Consider the following 18,060-nt stretch of genomic DNA (forward strand, 5'->3'; position numbering starts at 1 on the left):
ACTAGAAGACAGAATTTAATAACACTATATAGTAATAATAAATTTGGAAATCGCACTCGTAGCTTTTGCTGCATGACCATAATAGTTAAATACGTGTGTTACAGTGTTGTAGTCCTAAGAATCTATAGTTATATAATAGGGCTTCTGCTGGTTTTAAGAAGCAATAACAAAGAGCATTCTTGTGGCACAGAGTGGTAAGGCAGCAGATATGCTGTCTGAAAGCTCTGCCCATGAGGATGGGAGTGCAATCCAAGCATCCGGCTCAAGGCTGACTCAGGCTTCCTTCATCCGAGGTCGGTAAAATGAGTACCCCCGCTTCCTGGGGGGTAAACGGTAATGACTGGGGAAGGCACTGGCAAACCACCCCGTATTGAGTCTGCCATGAAAACGCTAGAGGGCGTCACCCCAAGGGTCAGACAGGATTCAGTGCTGGTGTAAAGTAGGGTTCTGCTTTTGTTAATAAACAATACCAAGAGACACCATCTGCAGCATATGATAAAATTGCTGGATGTTCTCCGATATGTATATGAAGTAATCAGAAGTAGTAAAGTTAAAATCTTTAGCATGCAATATGAACATAGCAGGTATATATCCCATTGGTTGTATGGATACAATCAATGATTTAATTACTTAGCCAACTAGTTTTAAAGGTTATCTCATAGGCAGTAGAAGACAGAATTTCATAAGGCTATATGGTACTAATAGAGAATTTGGAAATAGCACTAGTAGCTTTTGCTATATGACCATAATAGTTAAATACGTGTGTTACAGTGTTGAAGTCCTAAGAATCTATCATGTTATATAATAGGGCTTCTGCTGGTTTGAAGAAACAATACCAAGAGCATTCTTGTGGCACAGAGTCGTAAGGTAGCAGAGTCTGCCATGAAAACGCTAGGGGGCGTGAGACAGGATTCAGTGCTGGTGTAAAGTAGGGTTCTGCTGGTGTTAATAAACAATACCAAGAGAAACCATCTGCAGCATATGATAAAATTGCTGGAAGTTCTAAAATAAGTATATGAAGTAATCAGAAGTAGTAAAGTTAAAACCTTTAGCATGCAATATGAACATAGCATATATATATATCCCATTGGTTGTATGGATACAATCAATGATTTAATTACTTAGCCAACTCGTTTTTAAGGTTATCTCATAGGCAGTAGAAGACAGAATTTCATAATATATGGTACTAATAGAGAATTTGGAAACAGCACTAGTAGCTTTTGCGATGACCATAGTTAATACGTGTTACAGTGTTGTAGTCCGAAGAATCGTTATATAACAGGGCTTCTGCTGGTTTTAAGAAACAATACCAAGAGCATTCTTATGGCACAGAGTGGTAAGGCAGCAGATATGCTGTCTGAAAGCTCTGCCCATGAGGATGGGAGTGCAATCCAAGCATCCGGCTCAAGGCTGACTCAGGCTTCCTTCATCCGAGGTCGGTAAAATGAGTACCCAGCTTCCTGGGGGGTAAACGGTAATGACTGGGGAAGGCACTGGCAAACCACCCCGTATTGAGTCTGCCATGAAAACGCTAGAGGGCGTCACCCCAAGGGTCAGACAGGATTCAGTGCTGGTGTAAAGTAGGGTTCTGCTGGTGTTAATAAACAATACCAAGAGACACCATCTGCAGCATATGATAAAATTGCTGGATGTTCTCCGATAAGTATATGAAGTAATCAGAAGTAGTAAAGTTAAAATGTTTAGCATGCAATATGAACATAGCAGGTATATATCCCATTGGTTGTATGGATACAATCAATGATTTAATTACTTAGCCAACTAGTTTTAAAGGTTATCTCATAGGCAGTAGAAGACAGAATTTCATAAGGCTATATGGTACTAATAGAGAATTTGGAAATAGCACTAGTAGCTTTTGCTATATGACCATAATAGTTAAATACGTGTGTTACAGTGTTGAAGTCCTAAGAATCTATCATGTTATATAATAGGGCTTCTGCTGGTTTGAATAAACAATACCAAGAGCATTCTTGTGGCACAGAGTCGTAAGGTAGCAGAGTCTGCCATGAAAACGCTAGGGGGCGTGAGACAGGATTCAGTGCTGGTGTAAAGTAGGGTTCTGCTGGTGTTAATAAACAATACCAAGAGAAACCATCTGCACCATATGATAAAATTGCTGGATGTTCTCCGATATGTATATGAAGTAATCAGAAGTAGTAAAGTTAAAATCTTTAGCATGCAATATGAACATAGGTATATATCCCATTGGTTGTATGGATACAATCAATGATTTAATTACTTAGCCAACTAGTTTTTAAGGTTATCTCATAGGCAGTAGAAGACAGAATTTCATAAGACTGTTTGGTACTAATAGAGAATTTGGAAATATCACTAGTAGCTTTTGCTATATGACCATAATAATTAAATACGTGTGTTACAGTGTTGAAGTCCTAATAATCTATCATGTTATATAATAGGGCTTCTGCTGGTTTGAAGAAACAATAACAAGAGCATTCTTGTGGCACAGAGTGGTAAGGCAGCAGACATGCTGTCTGAAAGCATTGCCCATGAGGCTGGGAGTGCAATCCAAGCATCCGGCTCAAGGCTGATTCAGGCTTCCGTCATCCGAGGTCGGTAAAATGAGTACCCAGCTTCCTGGGGGATAAACGGTAATGACTGGGGAAGGCACTGGCAAACCACCCCGTATTGAGTCTGCCATGAAAACGCTAGAGGGCGTCACCCCAAGGGTCAGACAGGATTCAGTGCTGGTGTAAAGTGGGGTTCTGCTGGTGTTAATAAACAATACCAAGAAACACCATCTGCAGCATATGATAAAATTGCTGGATGTTCTCCGATAAGTATATGAAGTAATCAGAAGTAGTAAAGTTAAATTCTTTAGCATGCAATATGAACATAGCAGGTATATATCCCATTGGTTGTATGGATACAATCAATTATTTAATTAATTAAATCTATCATGTTATATCTATCATGTTATATAATAGGGCTTCTGCTGGTTTTAATAAACAATACCAAGAGCATTCTTGTGGCACAGAGTGGTAAGGTAGCAGAGTCTGCGATGAAAACGCTAGGGGGCGTCAGACAGGATTCAGTGCTGGTGTAAAGTAGGGTTCTGCTGGTGTTAATAAACAATACCAAGAGACACCATCTGCAGCATATGATAAAATTGCTGGATGTTCTCCGATAAGTATATGAAGTAATCAGAAGTAGTAAAGTTAAAATCTTTAGCATGCAATATGAACATAGCAGGTATATATCCCATTGGTTGTATGGATACAATTAATGATTTAATTAATTAAATCTATCATGTTATATCTATCATGTTATATAATAGGACTTCTGCTGGTTTGAATAAACAATACCAAGAGCATTCTTGTGGCACAGAGTGGTAAGGTAGCAGAGTCTGCCATGAAAACGCTAGGGGGCGTGAGACAGGATTCAGTGCTGGTGTAAAGTAGAGTTCTGCTGGTGTTAATAAACAATACCAAGAGAAACCATCTGCACCATATGATAAAATTGCTGGAGGTTCTCCGATATGTATATGAAGTAATCAGAAGTAGTAAAGTTAAAATCTTTAGCATGCAATATGAACATAGCAGTTATATATCCCATTGGTTGTATGGATACAATCAATGATTTAATTACTTAGCCAACTAGTTTTTAAGGTTATCTCATAGGCAGTAGAAGACAGAATTTCATAAGACTGTATGGTACTAATCGAGATTTTGGAAATAGCACTAGTAGCTTTTGCTATCTGACCATAATAGTTAAATACGTGTGTTACAGTGTTGAAGTCCGAAGAATCTATCATGTTATATAATAGGGCTTCTGCTGGTTTGAATAAACAATACCAAGAGCATTCTTGTGGCACAGAGTGGTAAGGCAGCAGACATGCTGTCTGAAAGCATTGCCTATGATGCTGGGAGTGCAATCCAAGCCGCCGGCTCAAGGCTGACTCAGGCTTCCGTCATCTGAGGTCGGTAAAATGACTACCCAGCTTCCTGGGGGGTTAACGGTAATGACTGGGGAAGGCAAACCACGCCGTATTGAGTCTGCCATGAGAACGCTAGGGGGCGTCAGACAGGATTCAGTGCTGGTGTAAAGTAGGGTTCTGCTGGTGTTAATAAACAATACCAAGAGAAACCATCTGCAGCATATGATAAAATTGCTGGATGTTCTCCGATAAACATATGAAGTAATCAGAAGCAGTAAAGTTAAAATCTTTAGCATTCAATATGAACATAGCAGGTATACATCCCATTGGTTGTATGGATGTAATCAATGATGTAATTTCTTAGCCAACATGTTTTTAAGGTTAACTCATGGGTACTAGAAGACAGAATTTAATAACACTATATAGTAATAATAAATTTGGAAATCGCACTCGTAGCTTTTGCTGCATGACCATAATAGTTAAATACGTGTGTTACAGTGTTGTAGTCCTAAGAATCTATAGTTATATAATAGGGCTTCTGCTGGTTTTAAGAAGCAATAACAAAGAGCATTCTTGTGGCACAGAGTGGTAAGGCAGCAGACAAGGATGGGAGTGCAATCCAAGCGGCCGGCTCAAGGCTTACTCAGGCTTCCGTCATCCGAGGTCGGTAAAATGTCTACGCAGCTTCCTGGGGGGTAAACGGTAATGCCTGGGGAAGGCACTGGCAAACCACCCCATATTGAGTCTGCCATAAAAACGCTAGAGGGCGTCATTGATCAATTACTTAGCCAACTAGTTTTTAAGGTTATCTCATAGGCAGTAGAAGACAGAATTTCATAAGACTATATGGTACTAATAGAGAAATTGGAAATAGCACTAGTAACTTTTGCTATATGACCATAATAGTTAATACATGGGTTACAGTGTTGTAGTCCTAAGAATCTATCCTGTTATATAATAGGGCTTCAGATGGTTTGAAGAAACAATACCAAGAGCATTCTTGTGGCACAGAGTCTGCCATGAAAACGCTAGAGGGCGTCAGACAGGATTCAGTGCTGGTGTAAAGTAGGGTTCTGCTGGTGTTAATAAACAATACCAAGAGAAACCATCTCCAGCATGTGATAAAATTGCTGGATGTTCTAAAATAAGTATATGAAGTAATCAGAAGTAATCAGAGAAACCATCTGCAGCATATGATAAAATTGCTGGATGTTCTAAAATGTATATGAAGTAATCAGAAGCAGTAAAGTTAAAATCTTTAGCATTCAATATGAACATAGCAGGTATACATCCCATCGGTTGTATGGGTTTAATGAATGATGTAATTTCTTAGCCAACAGGTTTTTAAGGTTAACTCATGGGTACTAGAAGACAGAATTTCATGACTTGTTGTTATGTGCGAAGTCGTGTCCGACCCATCGCGACCCCATGGACAATGATCCTCCAGGCCTTCTTGTCCTCTACCATTCCCTGGAGTCCTTTTAAGTTTGCACCTACTGCTTCAGTGACTCCATCCAGCCACCTCATTCTCTGTCGTCCCCTTCTTCTTTTGCCCTCGATCTCTCCCAGCATTAGGCTCTTCTCCAGGGAGTCCTTCCTTCTCATGAGGTGGCCAAAGTATTTGAGTTTCAAGTTCAGGATCTGGCCTTCTAAAGAGCAGTCAGGGTTGATCTCCTCTAGACTGACCGGTTTGTTCGCCTTGCAGTCCAAGGGACTCGCAAGAGTCTTCTCCAGCACCAGAGTTCAAAAGCCTCAATTCTTTGACGCTCGGCCTTCCTTATGGTCCAACTTTCACAGCCATACATTGCAACTGGGAATACCATAGCCTTGACTAAACGCACTTTTGTTGGCAGGGTGTTGTCTCTGCTTTTTAGGATGCTGTCTAGATTTGCCATAGCTTTCCTCCCCAGGAGCAAGCGTCTTTTAATTTCTTTGCTGCAGTCCCCATCTGCAGTGATCTTGGAGCCCAGGAAAATAAAATCTGTCACTATCTCCATTTCTTCCCCATCTATTTGCCAGGAATTGAGAGGGCCGGATGCCATGATCTTTGTTTTCTTGATGTTGAGTTTCAAGCCAACTTTTGCACTCTCCTCCTTCACCCGCATTTCATGACTATATGGTACTAATAGAGAATTTGGAAATAGCACTAGTAGCTTTTGCTATATGACCATAATAGTTAATACATGGGTTACAGTGTTGTAGTCCTAAGAATCTATCCTGTTATATAATAGGGATTCTGCTGGTTATAAGAAACAAAACCAAGAGCATTCTTCCGGCACAGAGTGGTAAGGCATACTGTGTGAAAGCTCTGCCCATGAGGCTGACAGTGCAATCCAAGCCGCCGGCTCAAGGCTGACTCAGGCTTCCGTCATCCGTGGTCGGTAAAATAACTACCCAGCTTCCTGGGGGGTAAACGGTAATGACTGGGGAAGGCAAAGCACCCCGTATTGAGTCTGCCATGAAAACGCTAGAGGGCGTCAGACAGGATTCAGTGCTGGTGTAAAGTAGGGTTCTGCTGGTGTTAATAAACAATACCAAGAGAAACCATCTCCAGCATGTGATAAAATTGCTGGATGTTCTAAAATAAGTATATGAAGTAATCAGAAGTAATAAAGTTAAAATCTTTAGCATTCAATATGAACATAGCATGTATATATCCCATTGGTAGCATGGACACAATCAATGATGTAATTTCTTAGCCAACAAGTTTTTAAGGTTATCTCATGGGTACTAGAAGACAGAATTTAATAACACTATATAGTAATAATAGAGAATTTGGAAATAGCACTCGTAGCTTTTGCTAAATGATCATAATAGTTAAATACGTGTGTTACAGTGTTGAAGGCCTAAGAATCTATCTTGTTATATAATAGGGCTTCTGCTGGTTTTAAGAAACAAAACCGAGCATTCTTGTGGCACAGAGTGGTAAGGCAGCATACATGCTGTCTGAAAGCTCTGACGATGAGGATGGGAGTACAATCCAAGCATCCGGCTCAAGGCTGACTCAGGCTTCCGTCATCCGTGGTCGGTAAGATGACTACCCAGCTTCCTGGGGGGTAAACGGTAATGACTGGGGAAGGCACTGGCAAACCACCCCGTATTGAGTCTGCCATGAAAACGCTAGAGGGCGTCACCCCAAGGGTCAGACAGGATTCAGTGATGGTGTAAAGTAGGGTTCTGCTGGTGTTAATAAACAATACCAAGAGACACCATCTGCAGCATATGATAAAATTGCTGGATGTTCTCCGATAAGTATATGAAGTAATCAGAAGTAGTAAAGTTAAAATCTTTAGTATGCGATATGAACATAGCAGGTATATATCCCATTGGTTGTATGGATGCAATCAATGATTTAATTACTTAGCCAACTAGTTTTTAAGGTTATCTCATAGGCAGTAGAAGACAGAATTTCATAAGACTATCTGGTACTAATAGAGAATTTGGAAATAGCACTAGTAGCTTTTGCTATGACAATAATAGCTAATACGTGTTACAGTGTTGTAGTCCCAAGAATCTATCTTGTCATATAATAGGGCTTCTGCTGGTTTTAAGAAACAATACCAAGAGCATTCTTGTGGCACAGAGTGGTAAGGTAGCAGAGTCTGCCATGAAAACGCTAGGGGGCGTCAGACAGGATTCAGTCCTGGTGTAAAGTAGGGTTCTGCTGGTGTTAATAAACAATACCAAGAGAAACCATCTGCAGCATATGATAAAACTGCTGGATGTTCTCCGATAAGTATATGAAGTAATCAGAAGCAGTAAAGTTAAAATCTTTAGCATGCAATATGAACATAGCAGGTATATATCCCATTGGTTGTATGGATACAATCAATGATTTAATTACTTAGCCAACTAGTTTTTAAGGTTATCTCATAGGCAGTAGAAGACAGAATTTCATAAGACTATCTGGTACTAATAGAGAATTTGGAAATAGCACTAGTAGCTTTTGCTATATGACCATAATAGTTAAATACGTGTGTTACAGTGTTGAAGTCCTAAGAATCTATCATGTTATATAATAGAGCTTCTGCTGGTTTTAAGAAACAATACCAAGAGCATTTTTGTGGCACAGAGTGGTAAGGTAGCTGAGTCTGCCATGAAAACGCTAGGGGGCGTCAGACAGGATTCAGTGCTGGTGTAAAGTAGGGTTCTGCAGGTGTTAATAAACAATACCAAGAGAAACCATCTGCACCATATGATAAAATTGCTGGATGTTCTCCGAACTATATGTTACTAATAGAGAATTTGGAAATAGCACTAGTAGCTTTTGCTATGACAATAATAGTTAATACGTGTTACAGTGTTGTAGTCCTAAGAATCTATCATGTTATATAATAGGGCTTCTGCTGGTTTTAAGAAACAACACCAAGAGCATTCTTGTGGCACAGAGTGGTAAGGTAGCAGAGTATGCGATGAAAACGCTAGGGGGCGTCAGACAGGATTCAGTCCTGGTGTAAAGTAGGGTTCTGCTGGTGTTAATAAACAATACCAAGAGAAACCATCTGCAGCATATGATAAAATTGCTGGATGTTCTCCCATAAGTATATGAAGTAATCAGAAGCATTGCTGGATAAGTATATGAAGTAATCAGAAGTAGTAAAGTTAAAATATTTAGCATGCAATATGAACATAGCAGTTATATATCCCATTGGTTGTATGGATACAATCAATGATTTAATTACTTAGCCAACTAGTTTTTAAGGTTATCTCATAGGGAGTAGAATTTCATAAGACTATAGAGAATTTGGAAATAGCACTAGAGAATTTGGAAATAGCACTAGTAGCTTTTGCTATATGACCATAATAGTTAAATACGTGTGTTACAGTGTTGAAGTCCCAGGAATCTATCATGTTATATAATAGGGCTTCTGCTGGTTTGAAGAAACAATACCAAGAGCATATTTGTGGCACAGAGTGGTAAGGCAGCAGACATGCTGTCTGAAAGCATTGCCCATGAGGCTGGGAGTGCAATCCGCACCGGCTCAAGGCTGACTCAGGCTTCCGTCATCCGAGGTCGGTAAAATCAGTACCCAGCTTCCTGGGGTGTAAACGGTAATGACTGGGGAAGGCACTGGCAAACCACTCCGTATTGAGTCTGCCATGAAAACGCTAGAGGGCGTCACCCCAAGGGTCAGACAGGATTCAGTGCTGGTGTAAAGTAGGGTTCTGCTGTTCTTAATAAACAATACCAAGAGACACCATCTGCAGCATATGATAAATTGCTGGATGTTCTCCGATAAGTATATGAAGTAATCAGAAGCAGTAAAGTTAAAATCTTTAGCATTCAATATGAACATAACAGGTATATATCCCATTGGTTTTATGGATGTAATCAATGATGTAATTTCTTAGCCAACAAGTTTTTAAGGTAAACTCATGGGTACTAGAAGACAGAATTTAATAACACTATATAGTAATAATAGAGAATTTGGAAATAGCACTCGAAGCTTTTGCTATATGACCATAATAGTTAAATACGTGTGTTACAGTGTTGAAGTCCTAAGAATCTATCATGTTATATAATAGGGCTTCTGCTGGTTTGAAGAAACAATACCAAGAGCATTCTTGTGGCACAGAGTGGTAAGGCAGCAGACATGCTGTCTGAAAGCGTTGCCCATGAGGCTGGGAGTGCAATCCAAGCATCCGGCTCAAAGCTGACTCAGGCTTCCGTCATCCGAGGTCGGTAAAATGAGAACCCAGCTTCCTGGGGGGTAAACGGTAATAACTGGGGAAGGCACTGGCAAACCACCCCATATTGAGTCTGCCATGAAAACGCTATAGGGCGTCATCCCAAAGGTCAGACAGGATTCAGTGCTGGTGTAAAGTAGGGTTCTGCTGGTGTTAATAAACATTACCAAGAGTCACCATCTGCAGCATATGATAAAATTGCTGGATATTCTCCGATAAGTATATGAAGTAATCAGAAGTAGTAAAGTTAAAATCTTTAGCATGCAATATGAACATAGCAGTTATATATCCCATTGGTTGTATGGATACAATCAATGATTTAATTACTTAGCCAACTAGTTTTTAAGGTTATCTCATAGGGAGTAGAAGACAGAATTTCATAAGACTATATGGTACTAATAGAGAATTTGGAAATAACACTAGTAGCTTATGCTATATGACCATAATAGTTAAATACGTGTGTTACAGTGTTGAAGTCCTAAGAATCTATCATGTTATATAATAGGGCTTCTGCTGGTTTTAAGACACAATACCAAGAGCATTCTTGTGGCACAGAGTGGTAAGGCAGCAGATATGCTGTCTGAAAGCTCTGCCCATGAGGATGGGAGTACAATCCAAGCATCCGGCTCAAGGCTGACTCAGGCTTCCGTCATCCGTGGTCGGTAAGATGACTACCCAGCTTCCTGGGGGGTAAACGGTAATGACTGGGGAAGGCACTGGCAAACCACCCCGTATTGAGTCTGCCATGAAAACGCTAGAGGGCGTCACCCCAAGGGTCAGACAGGATTCAGTGATGGTGTAAAGTAGGGTTCTGCTGGTGTTAATAAACAATACCAAGAGACACCATCTGCAGCATATGATAAAATTGCTGGATGTTCTCCGATAAGTATATGAAGTAATCAGAAGTAGTAAAGTTAAAATCTTTAGTATGCGATATGAACATAGCAGGTATATATCCCATTGATTGTATGGATGCAATCAATGATTTAATTACTTAGCCAACTAGTTTTTAAGGTTATCTCATAGGCAGTAGAAGACAGAATTTCATAAGACTATCTGGTACTAATAGAGAATTTGGAAATAGCACTAGTAGCTTTTGCTATGACAATAATAGCTAATACGTGTTACAGTGTTGTAGTCCCAAGAATCTATCTTGTCATATAATAGGGCTTCTGCTGGTTTTAAGAAACAATACCAAGAGCATTCTTGTGGCACAGAGTGGTAAGGTAGCAGAGTCTGCCATGAAAACGCTAGGGGGCGTCAGACAGGATTCAGTCCTGGTGTAAAGTAGGGTTCTGCTGGTGTTAATAAACAATACCAAGAGAAACCATCTGCAGCATATGATAAAACTGCTGGATGTTCTCCGATAAGTATATGAAGTAATCAGAAGCAGTAAAGTTAAAATCTTTAGCATGCAATATGAACATAGCAGGTATATATCCCATTGGTTGTATGGATACAATCAATGATTTAATTACTTAGCCAACTAGTTTTTAAGGTTATCTCATAGGCAGTAGAAGACAGAATTTCATAAGACTATCTGGTACTAATAGAGAATTTGGAAATAGCACTAGTAGCTTTTGCTATATGACCATAATAGTTAAATACGTGTGTTACAGTGTTGAAGTCCTAAGAATCTATCATGTTATATAATAGAGCTTCTGCTGGTTTTAAGAAACAATACCAAGAGCATTTTTGTGGCACAGAGTGGTAAGGTAGCTGAGTCTGCCATGAAAACGCTAGGGGGCGTCAGACAGGATTCAGTGCTGGTGTAAAGTAGGGTTCTGCAGGTGTTAATAAACAATACCAAGAGAAACCATCTGCACCATATGATAAAATTGCTGGATGTTCTCCGAACTATATGTTACTAATAGAGAATTTGGAAATAGCACTAGTAGCTTTTGCTATGACAATAATAGTTAATACGTGTTACAGTGTTGTAGTCCTAAGAATCTATCATGTTATATAATAGGGCTTCTGCTGGTTTTAAGAAACAACACCAAGAGCATTCTTGTGGCACAGAGTGGTAAGGTAGCAGAGTATGCGATGAAAACGCTAGGGGGCGTCAGACAGGATTCAGTCCTGGTGTAAAGTAGGGTTCTGCTGGTGTTAATAAACAATACCAAGAGAAACCATCTGCAGCATATGATAAAATTGCTGGATGTTCTCCCATAAGTATATGAAGTAATCAGAAGCATTGCTGGATAAGTATATGAAGTAATCAGAAGTAGTAAAGTTAAAATATTTAGCATGCAATATGAACATAGCAGTTATATATCCCATTGGTTGTATGGATACAATCAATGATTTAATTACTTAGCCAACTAGTTTTTAAGGTTATCTCATAGGGAGTAGAATTTCATAAGACTATAGAGAATTTGGAAATAGCACTAGAGAATTTGGAAATAGCACTAGTAGCTTTTGCTATATGACCATAATAGTTAAATACGTGTGTTACAGTGTTGAAGTCCCAGGAATCTATCATGTTATATAATAGGGCTTCTGCTGGTTTGAAGAAACAATACCAAGAGCATACTTGTGGCACAGAGTGGTAAGGCAGCAGACATGCTGTCTGAAAGCATTGCCCATGAGGCTGGGAGTGCAATCCGCACCGGCTCAAGGCTGACTCAGGCTTCCGTCATCCGAGGTCGGTAAAATCAGTACCCAGCTTCCTGGGGTGTAAACGGTAATGACTGGGGAAGGCACTGGCAAACCACTCCGTATTGAGTCTGCCATGAAAACGCTAGAGGGCGTCACCCCAAGGGTCAGACAGGATTCAGTGCTGGTGTAAAGTAGGGTTCTGCTGTTCTTAATAAACAATACCAAGAGACACCATCTGCAGCATATGATAAATTGCTGGATGTTCTCCGATAAGTATATGAAGTAATCAGAAGCAGTAAAGTTAAAATCTTTAGCATTCAATATGAACATAACAGGTATATATCCCATTGGTTTTATGGATGTAATCAATGATGTAATTTCTTAGCCAACAAGTTTTTAAGGTAAACTCATGGGTACTAGAAGACAGAATTTAATAACACTATATAGTAATAATAGAGAATTTGGAAATAGCACTCGAAGCTTTTGCTATATGACCATAATAGTTAAATACGTGTGTTACAGTGTTGAAGTCCTAAGAATCTATCATGTTATATAATAGGGCTTCTGCTGGTTTGAAGAAACAATACCAAGAGCATTCTTGTGGCACAGAGTGGTAAGGCAGCAGACATGCTGTCTGAAAGCGTTGCCCATGAGGCTGGGAGTGCAATCCAAGCATCCGGCTCAAAGCTGACTCAGGCTTCCGTCATCCGAGGTCGGTAAAATGAGAACCCAGCTTCCTGGGGGGTAAACGGTAATAACTGGGGAAGGCACTGGCAAACCACCCCATATTGAGTCTGCCATGAAAACGCTATAGGGCGTCATCCCAAAGGTCAGACAGGATTCAGTGCTGGTGTAAAGTAGGGTTCTGCTGGTGTTAATAAACATTACCAAGAGTCACCATCTGCAGCATATGATAAAATTGCTGGATATTCTCCGATAAGTATATGAAGTAATCAGAAGTAGTAAAGTTAAAATCTTTAGCATGCAATATGAACATAGCAGTTATATATCCCATTGGTTGTATGGATACAATCAATGATTTAATTACTTAGCCAACTAGTTTTTAAGGTTATCTCATAGGGAGTAGAAGACAGAATTTCATAAGACTATATGGTACTAATAGAGAATTTGGAAATAACACTAGTAGCTTATGCTATATGACCATAATAGTTAAATACGTGTGTTACAGTGTTGAAGTCCTAAGAATCTATCATGTTATATAATAGGGCTTCTGCTGGTTTTAAGACACAATACCAAGAGCATTCTTGTGGCACAGAGTGGTAAGGCAGCAGATATGCTGTCTGAAAGCTCTGCCCATGAGGATGGGAGTACAATCCAAGCATCCGGCTCAAGGCTGACTCAGGCTTCCGTCATCCGTGGTCGGTAAGATGACTACCCAGCTTCCTGGGGGGTAAACGGTAATGACTGGGGAAGGCACTGGCAAACCACCCCGTATTGAGTCTGCCATGAAAACGCTAGAGGGCGTCACCCCAAGGGTCAGACAGGATTCAGTGATGGTGTAAAGTAGGGTTCTGCTGGTGTTAATAAACAATACCAAGAGACACCATCTGCAGCATATGATAAAATTGCTGGATGTTCTCCGATAAGTATATGAAGTAATCAGAAGTAGTAAAGTTAAAATCTTTAGTATGCGATATGAACATAGCAGGTATATATCCCATTGGTTGTATGGATGCAATCAATGATTTAATTACTTAGCCAACTAGTTTTTAAGGTTATCTCATAGGCAGTAGAAGACAGAATTTCATAAGACTATCTGGTACTAATAGAGAATTTGGAAATAGCACTAGTAGCTTTTGCTATGACAATAATAGCTAATACGTGTTACAGTGTTGTAGTCCCAAGAATCTATCTTGTCATATAATAGGGCTTCTGCTGGTTTTAAGAAACAATACCAAGAGCATTCTTGTGGCACAGAGTGGTAAGGTAGCAGAGTCTGCCATGAAAACGCTAGGGGGCGTCAGACAGGATTCAGTCCTGGTGTAAAGTAGGGTTCTGCTGGTGTTAATAAACAATACCAAGAGAAACCATCTGCAGCATATGATAAAACTGCTGGATGTTCTCCGATAAGTATATGAAGTAATCAGAAGCAGTAAAGTTAAAATCTTTAGCATGCAATATGAACATAGCAGGTATATATCCCATTGGTTGTATGGATACAATCAATGATTTAATTACTTAGCCAACTAGTTTTTAAGGTTATCTCATAGGCAGTAGAAGACAGAATTTCATAAGACTATCTGGTACTAATAGAGAATTTGGAAATAGCACTAGTAGCTTTTGCTATATGACCATAATAGTTAAATACGTGTGTTACAGTGTTGAAGTCCTAAGAATCTATCATGTTATATAATAGAGCTTCTGCTGGTTTTAAGAAACAATACCAAGAGCATTTTTGTGGCACAGAGTGGTAAGGTAGCTGAGTCTGCCATGAAAACGCTAGGGGGCGTCAGACAGGATTCAGTGCTGGTGTAAAGTAGGGTTCTGCAGGTGTTAATAAACAATACCAAGAGAAACCATCTGCACCATATGATAAAATTGCTGGATGTTCTCCGAACTATATGTTACTAATAGAGAATTTGGAAATAGCACTAGTAGCTTTTGCTATGACAATAATAGTTAATACGTGTTACAGTGTTGTAGTCCTAAGAATCTATCATGTTATATAATAGGGCTTCTGCTGGTTTTAAGAAACAACACCAAGAGCATTCTTGTGGCACAGAGTGGTAAGGTAGCAGAGTATGCGATGAAAACGCTAGGGGGCGTCAGACAGGATTCAGTCCTGGTGTAAAGTAGGGTTCTGCTGGTGTTAATAAACAATACCAAGAGAAACCATCTGCAGCATATGATAAAATTGCTGGATGTTCTCCCATAAGTATATGAAGTAATCAGAAGCATTGCTGGATAAGTATATGAAGTAATCAGAAGTAGTAAAGTTAAAATATTTAGCATGCAATATGAACATAGCAGTTATATATCCCATTGGTTGTATGGATACAATCAATGATTTAATTACTTAGCCAACTAGTTTTTAAGGTTATCTCATAGGGAGTAGAATTTCATAAGACTATAGAGAATTTGGAAATAGCACTAGAGAATTTGGAAATAGCACTAGTAGCTTTTGCTATATGACCATAATAGTTAAATACGTGTGTTACAGTGTTGAAGTCCCAGGAATCTATCATGTTATATAATAGGGCTTCTGCTGGTTTGAAGAAACAATACCAAGAGCATACTTGTGGCACAGAGTGGTAAGGCAGCAGACATGCTGTCTGAAAGCATTGCCCATGAGGCTGGGAGTGCAATCCGCACCGGCTCAAGGCTGACTCAGGCTTCCGTCATCCGAGGTCGGTAAAATCAGTACCCAGCTTCCTGGGGTGTAAACGGTAATGACTGGGGAAGGCACTGGCAAACCACTCCGTATTGAGTCTGCCATGAAAACGCTAGAGGGCGTCACCCCAAGGGTCAGACAGGATTCAGTGCTGGTGTAAAGTAGGGTTCTGCTGTTCTTAATAAACAATACCAAGAGACACCATCTGCAGCATATGATAAATTGCTGGATGTTCTCCGATAAGTATATGAAGTAATCAGAAGCAGTAAAGTTAAAATCTTTAGCATTCAATATGAACATAACAGGTATATATCCCATTGGTTTTATGGATGTAATCAATGATGTAATTTCTTAGCCAACAAGTTTTTAAGGTAAACTCATGGGTACTAGAAGACAGAATTTAATAACACTATATAGTAATAATAGAGAATTTGGAAATAGCACTCGAAGCTTTTGCTATATGACCATAATAGTTAAATACGTGTGTTACAGTGTTGAAGTCCTAAGAATCTATCATGTTATATAATAGGGCTTCTGCTGGTTTGAAGAAACAATACCAAGAGCATTCTTGTGGCACAGAGTGGTAAGGCAGCAGACATGCTGTCTGAAAGCGTTGCCCATGAGGCTGGGAGTGCAATCCAAGCATCCGGCTCAAAGCTGACTCAGGCTTCCGTCATCCGAGGTCGGTAAAATGAGAACCCAGCTTCCTGGGGGGTAAACGGTAATAACTGGGGAAGGCACTGGCAAACCACCCCATATTGAGTCTGCCATGAAAACGCTATAGGGCGTCATCCCAAAGGTCAGACAGGATTCAGTGCTGGTGTAAAGTAGGGTTCTGCTGGTGTTAATAAACATTACCAAGAGTCACCCTCTGCAGCATATGATAAAATTGCTGGATATTCTCCGATAAGTATATGAAGTAATCAGAAGTAGTAAAGTTAAAATCTTTAGCATGCAATATGAACATAGCAGTTATATATCCCATTGGTTGTATGGATACAATCAATGATTTAATTACTTAGCCAACTAGTTTTTAAGGTTATCTCATAGGGAGTAGAAGACAGAATTTCATAAGACTATATGGTACTAATAGAGAATTTGGAAATAACACTAGTAGCTTATGCTATATGACCATAATAGTTAAATACGTGTGTTACAGTGTTGAAGTCCTAAGAATCTATCATGTTATATAATAGGGCTTCTGCTGGTTTTAAGACACAATACCAAGAGCATTCTTGTGGCACAGAGTGGTAAGGCAGCAGACATGCTGTCTGAAAGCATTGCCCATGAGGCTGGGAGTGCAATCCAAGCATCCGGCTCAAGGCTGACTCAGGCTTCCATCATCCGAGGTCGGTAAAATCAGTACCCAGCTTCCTGGGGGGTAAACGGTAATGACTGGGGAAGGCACTGGCAAACCACTCCGTATTGAGTCTGCCATGAAAACGCTAGAGGGCGTCACCCCAAGGGTCAGACAGGATTCAGTGCTGGTGTAAAGTAGGGTTCTGCTGGTGTTAATAAACAATACCAAGAGACACCATCTGCAGCATATAATAAAATTGCTGGATGTTCTCCGATATGTATATGAAGTAATCAGAAGTAGTAAAGTTAAAATCTTTAGCATGCAATATGAACATAGCAGTTATATATCCTATTGGTTTTATGGATGTAATCAATGATGTAATTTCTTAGCCAACAAGTTTTTAAGGTTAACTCATGGGTACTAGAAGACAGAATTTAATAACACTATATAGTAATAATTGAGAATTTGGAAATAGCACTCGTAGCTTTTGCTATATGACCATAATAGTTAAATACGTGTGTTACAGTGTTGAAGTCCTAAGAATCTATCATGTTATATAATAGGGCTTCTGCTGGTTTGAAGAAACAATACCAAGAGCATTCTTGTGGCACAGAGTGGTAAGGCAGCAGACATGCTGTCTGAAAGCATTGCCCATGAGGCTGGGAGTGCAATCCAAGCATCCGGCTCAAAGCTGACTCAGGCTTCCGTCATCCGAGGTCGGTAAAATGAGTACCCAGCTTCCTGGGGGGTAAACGGTAATGACTGGAGAAGGCACTGGCAAACCACCCCGTATTGAGTCTGCCATGAAAACGCTATAGGGCGTCACCCCAAAGGTCAGACAGGATTCAGTGCTGGTGTAAAGTAGGGTTCTGCTGGTGTTAATAAACATTACCAAGAATCACCATCTGCAGCATATGATAAAATTGCTGGATGTTCTCCGATAAGTATATGAAGTAATCAGAAGTAGTAAAGTTAAAATCTTTAGCATGCAATATGAACATAGCAGTTATATATCCCATTGGGTGTATGGATACAATCAATTATTTAATTACTTAGCCAACTAGTTTTTAAGGTTATCTCATAGGGAGTAGAAGACAGAATTTCATAAGACTATATGGTACTATAAGAGAATTTGGAAATAACACTAGTAGCTAATGCTATATGACCATAATAGTTAAATACGTGTGTTACAGTGTTGAAGTCCTA

This window comes from Paroedura picta, chromosome 12 (genome assembly GCF_049243985.1).
Source record: "Paroedura picta isolate Pp20150507F chromosome 12, Ppicta_v3.0, whole genome shotgun sequence".
Taxonomy (NCBI): domain Eukaryota; kingdom Metazoa; phylum Chordata; class Lepidosauria; order Squamata; family Gekkonidae; genus Paroedura; species Paroedura picta.